A 14,803-nucleotide genomic window follows, 5' to 3' on the forward strand; every position below is an offset into this window, starting at 1 on the left:
CCATGCCACATATCGAAAAAGGTTATTGAATGTTTTGAAGAGAGAGAGAAACATGCTTCAGTGGTCTGGGAACTTGCCTGATTTAAATTGTATTGAAAATCTATCAGCTACAATCAAGACTAGATTTGGAAAAATAGATGGCCTGTTCATCAAAAGTACTCTTAAGATCCAATGTGGTAAAAACTGGTTTCCTTAAGAATGAAAAATTATGTGTCAAAATCTTGTCAACTCAATGTCAAATTGTGTAAGGCAAGTAACTGCAGCAGATGGAAGTCATGGTACATATTAAGTATTTTAAAGATATAAAAAGTTGTAAGGTTTATTGTGTTCCACTAAAATAATTTTGTCCCAATTAATTTGCACACAGCTATATTTTTCTCAAATTTCTTTTAGTTCTTAAAATTCTATGATTCTAACAAGAGAGATGATGACAACAATGTCACGAAATGCTATTATTATATGTAACATGCACTGATGGTTTCTGTTCTTACAAATGTTTTTACAGGGTTAAAAACAATGGCTTTTAAATCCCTTATTAGAGATTATACATTTATATAGCCATTAAGGTAGCTCTTTGAATCTTTGATCAAGGCCTATGTTCTGAAAGCATCCTGCAGTAGTAATAATGTCTAACTTTTTGTACTTTAAGGTTTGCTAAGTGCTTTAAATATTATTTCATTTGATCCTCACAACAATCCTGGGAGGTAAGGTGCTACTGTTAATACTTTCCCCATTTTACAGATGGGGAAAGTGTGGCTTAGAGGGGTTGAACAACTTGTCCAAGTTTACATAGCTTCTAAGTGCCTGAGGGAGCTTTGAACTGAGGTCTTCCTAACTCTAAGTCTATCACTCTATTGCCCAGTCTTTTTTTTTTTTTTTTGCCCAGTAGTCTTGATGGAAGGTATCCTCTCTGGGATCTGAGTTCTAGTTCTTGCTCTGCTACTTATGAGACTCATGACCTTGAGTATGTTGCTTCTCTCTGCCCCTTCTTCCCCCCCCAATAGTCCTCCCTCCTTTCCACATCTTTAAAATTAGGCAGGTGGATCAATGTTCACAGGATTTTATCAGCTTTCCTGGTAAACCTACCAACTCAAGAACAATCCCCAACCTGTCACTAGGCATAGAAGGTTGGAACACTAAGAGCCTTTAGAGATTATCCAGCTCAGCCCCCTCACTTTGCAAATGATGAAACAGAAGACCTGAACACTTGTGATTTTCCTGAGATCACACAGCTAGATAATGGCAGTGACGATGCCAGCTCACCAACGCAGGTAGCTGCCTACACTGGCCCTGTTCCCAAGGGTCCTTGAATTTCAATATTCTCCAGTAATCCCAATTTACTTAAGAAGTGAGTCATGCTTCATTTTTGTGGCCTCAAAAGCAATGGGAGAAATCCAGCATGGATTTTGTAGCTGCCAATTAAAAAACAATCCTTAGAGTCTGCAAATGTTATATACCCTTTAGGACAGGGGTTCTTCACCTTTGTTGTATGTCATGACCCCCTTGGGCAGTCTGGGAAAGCCTATGGCCCCTTCTCAGAATAATGTCTTTAAATGCATAAAATTTAATACATAGAATTGCAAAGGAAATCAACTATAGTGAAATAGTTTATGGACCCCAGGTTCTGAACCCTTGCTTTAGGGGTTTTAGTCTCTGCTGTCCATGCTCCGGAAGTTTCTTATTGTTGCTTGGCTCAAATGCAAACTCTATTTGGCTTTTGAAGCCCTTTACAATCTGGCCACAGTTTCCATTTCTAGGCTTTTCCTTCACACACTCTCTAGGCCAGTCCAACTGGTCTTCTTGCTTCCCTCCCACAGGATGCTTTATCTCCAGGCTCTGTGCTTTTGGACTGGCTCTCCCCCCAGCCTGGCATACCCTCCTAACCTTACCTCAGCCTCTTAAAATCTACCATTTCCTCCGAAGTTCAGCTCAAGCACTTCATTTTCAATGAGTCCTTTCTTTATCCCTACCTTCCCCACAGCTACTAATATCTCCTCCAATCCCTCCCAAATGGTACCAAGCAAATGCAAGGTAGATTTTGCACACCCTTATATGCATAAATATTGTTTTCCCCAAAGAAGGTCAGCTTCCACTAGAACAGGGGTTGTCTTATTTTTGCCTTTGTCTCCCCAGTGCCTAATAGTTCCTGGAACAGAGGATTTTGTTTAGTCATTTTTCAGTCTTGTCTGACTCTTCATGACCCCATTTGGGGTTTTCTTGGAAGAGATACTGGTATGGTTTTGCTATTTCCTTCTCCAGATCATTTTACAGATGAGCAAACTGAGGCAAACAGGGGTTAGTGACTTGCCCAGGGTCACACAGCTAGTGAGGTGTCTGAGGCCATATTTAAGCTCAAGAAGAGTCTTCTTGCCTCTAAGCCCGGCTCTCTATCCACTACCTGGAACAGAGTATAGGCTTCAGAAATGCTTCCTGATACAGCCTTTGATAACATTGGGTCTTTTCCTCTAAGGAGCTCATGGAGCCACCTTGCTTTTACTGAAAAGGTCCTCTTTCTCATGGAAACTGCATACCTCTTAATTAAAAGTAGTGCCTCTTTATCGTGGAAAGCCATATTCTTTGATCCAACTTTGGGAGGGAGAGAATACTTTTTCAGCTGTGGAGGTTGGACAAATCATTGCATTGGTGATGTGTGAGGTGAGAGACATCACAGCCTAATCACTCTCTCATCTTCACATAAGCCTAGAACTACCTTTATAAGATATACCAAACTTGGCCTAAGCCTGGCCTAATGGTTACATTTGATGAGCCTCAACCAGATTCGAGGTCTCTTTCCAATGTGGATTCTAGAATTTGGATTCTAGAATACTTTCTAACTCTCCTCTTTGTAGAATGGAAGCTCTTTGAGGGCAGACACATTACCTGGCACATAGTAGGTGCTCAATAAATGTTTGTTACTTGACTCAGCAAGTCTCTCAGGTCAGTGATATGTGTGCCCCATGAGGGTCTGGGTCTAACTCTTTTTTTTTTTTTTTTTTAGTGAGGCAATTGGGGTTAAGTGACTTGCCCAGGGTCACACAGCTAGTAAGTGTTAAGTGTCTGAGGCTGGATTTGAGCTCAGGTACTCCTGACTCCAAGGCCAGTGCTCTATCCACTGTGCCACCTAGCTGCCCTGGGTCTAACTCTTGAAACAAAAAAGATGACAAAAGAGCTTATCCCTTTTGGAGATAAGAGCTGAATCTGTAGCTGTATTGGAACAAGTGAAGAGGAAGAAAGACTGGAATAGTAGGCAGAAGACAGGGAATGAGGAAATTAGCTTATAAAATGGAGGTGGTGACTTCTATCACCTACTCTATAGAGGCAACTAGGTATTACAGTGGATAAAGCACTGGGCCTGGAATCTATAAGACCTCAGTTCAAATCCAGCCTCAGCAAGTCATTTCACCTCTGGTTGCCTTAGTTTCTCCAACTGTAAGATGGGGATAATGATAGTATCTATCTCCCAGGGTTGTTGTGGTGATTACATGAGGTAATAATTATAAAACATTTAAAAGCACACTGCCTGGTACACAGTAAGCACTACATAAATGTTAGTTATCTTATTATTTGTTAAAAACACTTAGCATAGTGCCTAGCACATAGTAGGCACTTAATAAAGGCTTGTTCTCTTTTCTTTCCCCTTAGAGGAAATGATGTGAAAATAAATGAGATTTATTTTTTTTAAACTCCTGACCTCATGGGAGGAATGGTATGCCCAAAGGGTATTCTTCACAATTTTTTTTATTATTCATTGACACTCATTAGACATTCTCAATTTGATGCCTACTGCTGATCCAAGTATAATCCATAAAAGTGCCCGCAGCTCAAGATGCAGGACAGGTTTTCATGCTGTGTCTTTGACAAATTCACTCAGGGCCCTTTCTGTTCTAGCTTCAGCTACCTATGTCTTCTAGTTCGTTTCATCACTCATATTCTCAGGAGATGAACTGAAACTTCCTCTTCCTGTTCTGTGTCAACCCGGCTTTTAATAGATTGCTAGATGCCATGCCATCCATTCTTTGACAGGGACCTGTCTCCTCCTCACATATTTTTGAGGGAATGACAAAGGGGACCTTTGTCAAATCTCTTGATGCATTGTTCTTACCATTGTGCAGTGGAGTTAAGAACAGAGGGGGCCTTCTAGCAGCTCCTGTCTTCTTCGCTTCCCCACCTCCTGATTGCCAGAGCAATTTAGTCATTTGAGACAAGCTTTCACCACTGTTTCAGGTTTCATTCTTCCTTGTTCTCTTTAATATGTTCCCTGGCAACTTAACAGTAGCTTACAGGGAGATCTTATCATTTCCTGATAAGTATATGTTGAGTAAAAAAAGGCAGTTGTGCTGCCTTACTAGTTTGAGCTTGGTCTGGTGTTTCAATTTTACTTAAGGGCCAAGCGAGTGGTCCATGAGGGCGAATGGCTTCTTTGCTGCTTCCCCACAGCTTCTGCTGCTTTTGAGGCTAGCCACTTTCACTGGAATAAACAAGCTGCCCGACCCAGCCCTCATCCAAGCTAATGGGAACCAACATTTTATCCTGACTGATATCTGCCATTGCTTTCCTAGTAGAACCACTGGATTTGGATCTGGGAAAGGGTTAGACTCCAGAAGGTCAGAGCAGAGAGGGATCTTAGAACATAGACCACTAAGGCTGGAAGGGACCTCAGAACCTAACACGTGAATAGGCCGTCAATACTTCAAAGACAGAGTACTACATAGATGTCAGAGCTGGAAGGGCCTGGGAACACAAAATGTCAGGGCCAGGCGGGACCTTAAAACAGAGAACATTAGAGCTGAAAAGGCTGTTGTTGGATCATGCATGGCCCTTTTGGGTAGTCAGGCAAAGTCTATGGATTCTCTTTTCACAATCGTGTTTTTAAATGCATACAATAAAATATATAGTATTACTGAGGAAACCAATTATATTGACATAGTCATCAACATTTTTTTAAAAAAGTTCATAGACCTCGGACTATGAACCCATGATTTTGTCCATTCCTTTGACTTTAGAAAGTGACTTGCTTAAGGTCAGTCAGCCAGTGTTGCCAAGCTGGGATAAGAATTGAGATCTCTTGACTTCCCTTCTAGAACTAGGTTTTTAAAAATTGTGTTTAAACCAACACATATGTATTAAATGCTAACTGTATGGAGCACTGTGGGAGACCCAAAGCTTTGTAAGACTTTCTCCCTTTTATTCATGAACTGGAGTCTAGTGGGAGTAGGAGGCAGGGAGCCATAATAGAGGCCCCAATTCCATGGCAATTGCACTAGAGAGTTACAAACAATATTCCACATGAGGCCTGTGGGAGAACACAGGTACCTCCTATAGTGCTATATCTTAGCTAAATAATAATGCTTCTAGATCTGTAACCATGACTACCTTGGTCCCTACCGCCTAAAGGCCACGCATATTATTATTCATCCCTTCCCCAGGGTTCTTGGGCATCCTTAAGGAAGTTTGGGGAGTGTCCAGTCTTTCTGACATTGGCTCCAGCTCCCACTGATTGTGTTCCCTCAATTCTGGGGATCCCTTGTACCCCAGTTCTGTTTAAGCACTTAAGAGTTAGATTAACTTTTACAAAGAAATATTTACTTTCAAGGTATAACCAAACATCCAAACATCTTCCCTAACACATGGGCAGCATAATCCCCACTTACACCACTGCAGTCTCTGAGAAGGGGAGGGGATTTAGGGTGACAGCTTAGTTTAGCTCATATATAACATAGTCTTACCAGGCTCCAAGTCCAAAGCCCACCCTGGCCTTGAGTCCTGGTACCTTGGCTTCTCAGGATATCCTTGTTGGTCCAGCAGAAACACCAGGTCTGGAGTCCTGCCGCCAATGTTGCCATGGCTCAAGCCCCTGGGTCTGGAAGCAAGAAGGACAAACGAAACAGACCACAATGAAACAATAAAGCCTGATTCTTGAGACCATAGGCCCTTTCACCCAATTCAGCTTGTGGTGCTTGTGCTCTGGGTCAACTGGGCCTTCACCCCCTATGGATCCAGCTGGAAAGACATTGAGAATGCCCAAGTCCGGGAGTTCTAAAGGTACAACCTGTTCCAGCTATGCAGCTAATGGAAAAAGGATCCTTCTGCCCATGTGGTAGGGGACCACATCTTCTCTCAGAAGCAGGTCTCTGGTACCTCTATATGAGATGATCTGGACACCGACACCGGCAAAGCAAAACCCCAGTATATATGTTAATGATTGGGCAGAGAGGAATAGGGAACCAGAAAGAAAAGAAGGACTTGAGCTGGGAATGACTTAAGACTGGAGTTGCTAAACAGAAGAATCGTAACTGGAGGGAAGTCCTACATCTTCTAGACTCAACTCTATATCAACTTATGGTTAAGAGGTGATGTGAGAACTGTCTTTGGAGTCAGTCAGACAAAAATAATTTATTAAGCACTTACCATGTGCTAGGCACTGGGGCCCCAAAGAGGTCAGTTCCTGACCTCATGGATCTCATACTCTATCTACTGGAGGGAGACAATATGTTGATGAATAAGTATATACGGAATTGATGGAAGGTTGTCTGAAAGGGGAAAGTACCAATTTGAGCCCATCTCCGACACACCCTGGTTGTGTAGCCGAGGCAAGTCAATTTTTTTGTCATCCACACAACTGGGTTGTGGGACAGTGGCTGAGTTGCATTGTTAGTTTTCTCACCAGAATTAGAGGATTTTACTTCTCCAGCTAGGGGGCGGGGGGGGGGGGGACTTCAGAGGCCATCTAGTCTGATTCTATCATTTTTGAGAGGAACCACTGAAGCAAACAGAGTTAAGTGACTTTCTCAGGGTCACACAGCTAGTAAGTGTCTGAGGCTAGATTTGAATTTAGGAAGATGAATCTTCCTGACTCAAGGCCCCGTGTTTTATCTATTATACCACCTAGCTGCCTAAGCTTAGTAATTGTAGGCATTTAATAAAGGCTTCTTGACTTGACTTGAATTTTTATGGTCTTCAAGCTATCAAAACAACCCCTTCCTAGTCCCCTGTTATTGCCAAAGACATACACATTAATCAATCAATCAATGAATAAACATTAATTAAGTGCTTACTATGTGCTAGGCACTGTGTTAAGTGCTTGGAAATATAAAGCACAGCAAAAACAATCCTTACCCTCAAGGAGTTTACAGTCTAGAATATGAAAAAAATTAATAACATCTAACATTTAGATAGTACCTTAAGGTTAGCAAAGTGCCATACATACATATATATATATATATACACACACATATAAATATCGATATATGTATGTATGTATATGAGATCTTGTTTGAGATATTCCCAGGCCCTGGGAGGCAGGTGCCATTATTATCCCTATATTACAGAGGAAACAGGATGAGACCAGCCCAGAGTCACAAAGCTAGCAAGAATCTGAGTCCAATCTCGCACTCAGCTCTTCCTGCCTCAAAGTCCAGTGCTCTATCTTTTATGCCATTCAGAGAGCAGCCTATGGTTGAGGGCAGACACACTAAATCCTGGCCTCCACAGTGCCATGGGCTATCTAGCCAGCTTGATCACTTTGCCATGGGGATCTTAGGGATTTCTGTAGAAAGTGTGTCAGTGCCTGCTGAAGTCAGTCTTTGAATCCAGGTGTGGGGCCTCTATCCCAGGGCTCAGTCCACTGGCCTGGGCCACCCTGTCTCTCCAGGGCTTGGCTACTTTCTGTACTTTCCTCTCTAGCCAGAGCTCAGCACCATCACTGGAGCTGTCATGGGCTGTGAAAGACCAGGAAAAGCTGATCTTCTCCTTCTTGGGTGTCAGCCCAGATGCCTGATGTTTGACCTTGAGGTCTAAATGACTCAAAGCTCTTTCTACAGCCTGAGGATTGGGGGTTTTCTCCCCAGTAATCTTTCCTTCATCTAAGCAATAACAAACCATCATATCTGCTAATGGTTTGGCCTATTGTTCTTTGACAATTCAAAACAAGAACGGGCAGAAACAATTAAGTGTGTCTGGCAAGCTGGGGTTTCTTGTAAACAGCCTAGAGAGGAAGCTGGAGGTAAGCCAGAGACCTTTTAACCTTAATTCAAGATTGTATAATATGCAAATCCAGGACCATACAATCTCTCTCTGTCTCTCTCACTCTGTGTCTCTCTCTGTGTCTCTCTCAATCTCTCTCTGTCTCTGTCTCTCTCTGTCTCTCTTTGTCTCTCTCTCTCAATCTATCTCTCTCCCTCTCCCACCTTCCCCCTCTCTCCCCTCCAGTCCTCAGGAGAAGTACAAACTCTGGGTTTGGGATAGGAACTGAGTTCCCCTTCTGGCTTTGGCCTGTGTGACCTTGCTAAATCACCTCCCCTCTCTGATCTCAGTTCCTCAGCTGCAAAGTGAAGGGGTTGGGTTAGATCAGGGGTTCTTTTTAAAGAAAAATTTAAGAAACATTTGAATTTAAAGTTTTGAGTTTCAAATTCTATCCCTTCTCCCCCCTCCCTGAAGCAGTATGCATTCAGATATAGGTTATACGTGTGCAGTTATTTAAAACATTACCATATTAGTCATTTTGTATGAGAAAAATCGAATAAAAAAAATGAAAGAAAAAAGGTAAAAAACAGAATGCTTCAGTCTGTGTTCCATCAATATCAGTTCTTTATTTGGAAGTGGATAGTATGCTTCATCATTAATCCTTTGTGATTGTCTTGGATCATTATGCTATGGGAGTATTATGGGCCCTGGTTACCCCAGAAGTTGTCTGGGGAGGTCAAGGAACTTTTTCCTTGAAACTCCAGGAGTTTTTCCCCTGAGATCAAGGAAGCTTCTCCTTGAGCTTAGCCAAAGGACAGACACACCCAAAAGAGATAAGCAGCTGGGGGCAGCTAGGTGGTGCAGTGGATAAAGCAAAGGCCTTGGATTCAGGAGGACCTGAGTTCAAATCCTGCCTCAGACACTTGACACTCATTAGCTGTGTGACCCTGGGCAAGTCACTTAACCCCCATTGCCCCCCACACACAAAAAAAGATAAGCAGCACCAGATCGAACTGAGCAAGTTCGAGGACCACCACCCTGCGTTCCAGTCTTCCTCACCACCTGATGAGGTGATCCTGTTAGGTGTGGCTACATCAGGAGAGGACAAAGAAACTGCCCACCAGCAGACTGCTTTGACCCACCAGGATGGAGTTAACGCCCATCACCAGATTGCTCACAACCCATCATCAAACTACCCCAACCCATCACCAGACGACTTTCAACCCATCACCCAATAAGGGACATTTTACCCATGCCATCTTAGCCCTATAAAAGGGTGCTCCTCAAGCTAGTCAGGGAGGAAAGTGTTTTTTAAACCTTCCTTCCGGCCAGTTTCTCTTGTACCCCAATAAACCTGTTCTTTTATTCCTAAATAGGACTTGCTTGAGAGTGTAATTCTTTACAGAGGAATCCTAAGGACCCATGTGCTTTCTCCCCCATATCAATTCTATTGATGAGAATAGTTAAGTCATTCCCAGTTCTTCATCAAAAAATATAGCTACTGTCACTGTGCACAACGTTCTCCTGAACTCACATCACTTTCCACTAGTTCATATGTCTTTCCAGGCCTTTCTGAAATTATCCTGGTTGTCATTTCTTATAGCACAATAATATTCCATCACAATCATATACCACAGCTTGTTTAGCCATTCCCAAGATTAGGGGTTCTTAACTTGAGGTCCACTGACCCTCAAGGGATCTATGTATAGATTTCAGGGAGTCTGAACTCAGGCAGCAAAATGACATCTTCAAATGACCTCCTGGCTGCTCCTGAGCCCCTACATCTCAGGCTCAGGGCTTTTTCCCTGGCTGGCCTCCATGCCTGGAATACTCTACCTCCTCTTCTCTGCCTCCTGGCTCCCCTGGCTTCCTTCCAGTGCCGGCTCATATAGTGCTTTCTATAAATTCCCCTTGATGCTTGTGATTATCTCCTACTTAGACTCTCTGGAGCTTGTTTGTACATAGTTGTTTTGCATGTTGTCTACCCCATTATATTGGAAGTTTCTTGTGGGCCTGCCCTTTACTTTTTCTTGTATCCCCAGAACCTAGCACAGTGTCTTACAATGCAGATTGGATACAAGCCCAATAAGAATTCCTAGAAGAACTAAAGAGATTTTTTAAAAGAGAAAAAAAAAAGATTTAAAAAAATCAAATGAAAGTGGTGGAGGAAAAATTGAGGAAAGAAATGATAACTATGTAGGAAAATTATGAAAATAAAATTAACAACTTGATAAAAGAGACATAAAATGCTTAAGGAAAACTCCTTAAAAATCAGAATTGGAGGGGCAGCTAGGTGGCGCAGTGGATAAGCACCGGCCCTGGATTCAGGAGTACCTGAGTTCAAATCCGGCCTCAGACACTTAACACTTACTAGCTGTGTGACCCTGGGCAAGTCACTTAACCCCAATTGCCTGACTTAAAAAAACATCAGAATTGGGCAAATAGTAAAAGAGATATAAAACCTCACTGAAGAAAATAACTCCATAAAAATTAGAATTGGCCAAGTGGAAACTAACAACTCCATGAGACATAAAGAAATAATAAAACAAAGTTAAAAAAAATGGAAAAATAGAAGAAATGTGAAATATCTTATAGGAAAACAACTGACTAGGAAGATAGAATGAGAAAAAATAATTTAAGAATTATTATCTATTTGAAAACCATGAACAAAAAAAGAGCCTTGATGTTATATTCAAAGAAATCATAAAAGAAAACTGACCAGATATCTTAGAACCAGAGGGGAAAATAGACATTGAAAGAATCCACCAATCAAACTCCTGGGAATATTATAACCAAAATCCAAAGCTCCCAGGTCAAGGAGAAAATACTGAAAGTAGCCAGAAAGAAATACTCAAATACCATGAAGACGCAGTCAGGATTACACAAGATTTAACAGCTGCATGATAAAGAAGCAGAGGGGCTTGGAATATGATATTCCAGAAGGCAAAGGAGTAATGATTACAACCAAGAATAACCTACCCAGCAAAACTGAGGATAATCTTATGGGGGAAAAACAGGTATTTAATGAAATAGGGGACTTTCAAGCATTCCTGATGAAAAGGCTAGAACTAAATAGAAAACTTGACATTCAATCACAAGAATCAAGAGAAATATAAAAAGGTAAATATGAGAGAGAAATCATAAAGGACTAAACAAAGTTAAACTGTTCACTTTCCTATATGGGAAGGCGATACATGTAATCCCTAAGAAGTTTATCATCATTAGGGCAGTCAGAAGGAGTTTACTTAGACAGAGGGCATAGTTGTGAGTCTATTATGTTGGGATAATTTCAAAAGTAGAATGGAGGGGTGAGAAATAGGGATGCATTGGGAGAAGGAGAAAAGGAAAAGAAGAATGGGGAAAATTCTTACATAAAAGAGACATGCAAAGAAGGATTTATACAATGGAGGTAAAAGTGGTTAGGGGGAGTGAATGGGCAACATTTGAACCTTACTCTCATCTGAATCGATTTAAGGAGGGAAGAATACACACATAGGTAGGTATTTAAATTCATCTTACCCAACAGGGAAGTAGAAAGGGAAGGGGCTAAGAGAAAGGGAATGATGGTGGAAAAGATAAAAGGCAGATTAAGAGAGGCAGTGGGCAGAAGAAAAACAGACTTCTGAGGAGGGAATAGGGTAAAAAAATAGAAGGATAAATATAAAAGAATAGGATGGAAGGAAATATATAGCAATCACAACTGTCATCATAACTGTGAATGTGACTGGGATGAACATGAAACAGAAGAGGATAGCAAAATGGATTAGAAACCAGAATCCAACAATATGTTACTTACAGAAAGACATACACAGAGTTAAAATAAGGGGCTAGAAGGGGCAGCTAGATGGCGCAGTGGATAGAGCAACGACACTGGAGTCAGGAATACCTGAGTTCAAATCCGGCCGCAGACACTTAACACGTACTAGCTGTGTGACCCTGGGCAAGTCACTTAACCCCAATTGCCTCATCCAAAAAATAAAAACAAAAACAAAAAAACAAAAATAAGGGGCTAGAGCAGAACCGAATAGATTCTTCAGCTTTAACTGAAAAAAAGAAGACAAGGGAACCAATCATGTTTTCAGAAAAGCAAAACCAAAAACAGACCTAATTAAAAGAGATAATCAGAGAAACTTCATTTTGCTAAAAGGTGCAATAGACAATGAATCAATACCAAATAGCATAGCATTCAAATTCAGGAAGGAAAAATTCACTGAGTTACAGGAGGAAATAGAGAGTAAAATTATATTACTGGGGGATCTCTATTTACCCTTCTCAGATCTACATAAATCTAACCATAAAATAAACAAGAAAGAAGTTAAGGAGAGGAATAGAATTTTGGAAAAGTTATAGATGATAGGCCTCTGGAGAATAATGAATAGGAAGAAAATGGAGTATACCCATTTCTCAATTGTGCATAGCACCTTCACAAAAATCTACCATGTATTAGGGCATAAACTCTCACAAACAAATGAAGAAAAGCAAAAATATTAAATGTATCTTTTTCAGACCAAAATACAATAAAAATTAATTCATAAAAGGGTCTGTGAAACATATATTAAAATTAATTGGAAATTAAATAATAATACTAGAATCAAATAAATAATCCAATCTAAAGAATGAGTGAGTCAAAGGACAAATAGTAGAAACAAGCAATAAATTATTTGACATCAATGAGAGAATATATCAAAATTTGTGGGATGTAGCTAAATGAGTACTTATAGTAAAATTTATATCTCTAACCTTTTATATCAATAAAAGAGAGAAAGAGCAGATTAATGCATTGGACATGTAATTTGAAAAAAACTAGAAAAATCACAAAATATAAATACCCAATTAAATACCAAAATAGAAATCCTGAAAAATCAAAGGAGAGATTAATAAAATTGAAAGTAAAATAAAACACATTAAATTAATAAATAAAACTAAGAGCTGGTTTTATGAAAAAAAAAATCCCCCCCAAATAGATAAACCATTGGTTAATTTGATTAATAAAAAGCAAAAAGAAAACCAAATTACCAGTCTCAAAAATGACAAGGGGGAATAAACCACCAAATGAAGATGAAATTAAAACAATTATTAGGAGCTATTTTGCCCAATTATATGTCTAAACTGACAATCTAAATGAAATGGATGAATATTTACAAATTTATAAATTGCTCAAATTAACAGAAGAGAAAATAGAATACTTAAATAACCTTATCTTAGGAAAAGAAATTGAACAAGCCATAAGTGAGTATCCTAAGAAAAAATCCTCAGGGCCAGGTGGATTTACAAGTGAATTCTACCAAACATTTAAAGAACAATTAATTCTAATACTATATAAGCTGTCTGAAAAAATATATAAAGAAGTCCTAACAAATTCCTTCTGCGATATAAATACAGTTTTGATGCAGCCAGAGAAAGTAAAACAGAGAAAGAAAACCATAGCCTAATTTTCCTAATGAATATTGATACAAAATTTTTAAATACAATACTAGCAAGGAGACTACAGCAATATATCACCAAGATACACTGTGACCAGGAGGGATTGATGTCAGGAATGCATGACTCGTTCAATATCAGGAAAATCATAAGCATAGTTGACCTTAAACCAATAAAATTCATTTTCTCTAGAAAGTCATCCATACTTGCTTCCATGAAGCTGTTCACTGTTCCCCTCAGTGCCCACTGAATATTTATCTTTGCATCCTTTTTTGTACTATACTAATTTGTTCCTGTTTCTGTCACTCTGGAAAAGCTGTGATTCAGTGAATATTTTGAAACCACAGCACTTTAATTGATACCAAACTGTTGCAAAGGCATTCCTTTAGTAATGCTATATGGCCATAAAACATGGAATAACATGAGCTCAACAGTTAGTCAGTCAACAAACAGAATACCATGAGCTCAACAGTCAGTCAGTCAACAAGCATTAAAGTGTTCTGGGTCAAGGACCATATACTGGTGTAGAATAACTGTCACTACTTTTAGAGTCAAAAGACTCCAATAAATCCAGATGGATACAGTGGGATTCAAGTCCCAGCTTGTTCATTTACTAGCTATGGGATCTTGGGCAAAGAACTTTACATTTCAGATACTTAGTTCCTTCATTTTAAAACTGTGGATAGGGGCAGCTAGGTGGCGCAGTGGAGAGAGCACCAGCCCTGGAGTCAGGAGTACCTGAGTTCAGGTCTGGCCTCAGACACTTAACACTTACTAGCTGTGTGACCCTGGGCAAGTCACTTAACCCCAATTGCCTCACTAAAAAAACAAACAAAAAACAACTGTGGATACTACTACTACTACTACCATGTGCTCATGATGCAAGGTTGATGTAAATGAGTATTTTGTAACCAGTCAGATATGAGTTATTCTATCTCCTACCCACCCCATCTTCATAATTGCATCTAAAACCTGATAGGGCTGACTTAGCCAGGGGAGGACAGGACAGGTAACATAGACATAGATTGGGACACTTGTGATCTTCAGAGGATGTTTGTAGTACTTTGGGGGTTGTGATGAAATAATGAGATTTAGCAGATACTCAAAGACCCACCTGGAGATTAATCTAGACTGATTGAATCAAGTGAAAGTGATTAACTGCTGATTAGCCTGCTTCAAGTTAACTGGATTGTAATCACACCTTGAGAACACTTTCAGAACCAATGGATTTGGATGATGCCAACCAATCAGCTTGAAGCAGTGTGTAAGGACCACCTCTGTTCCAGACCTTATAAAAAGCTTCCACAATCAGTTTGCTGGAGAGTTCCTGATTAAAGCAGGCTCGTGGAGGAGGACTTGAGGAAGAACCCAACCAGGCTGGAACTCTAGGCTAGATAGACCTTTTCTTAACTTTCTGAAC

The sequence above is a fragment of the Dromiciops gliroides genome, chromosome X, assembly GCF_019393635.1.
Source record: "Dromiciops gliroides isolate mDroGli1 chromosome X, mDroGli1.pri, whole genome shotgun sequence".
NCBI lineage: Eukaryota > Metazoa > Chordata > Mammalia > Microbiotheria > Microbiotheriidae > Dromiciops > Dromiciops gliroides.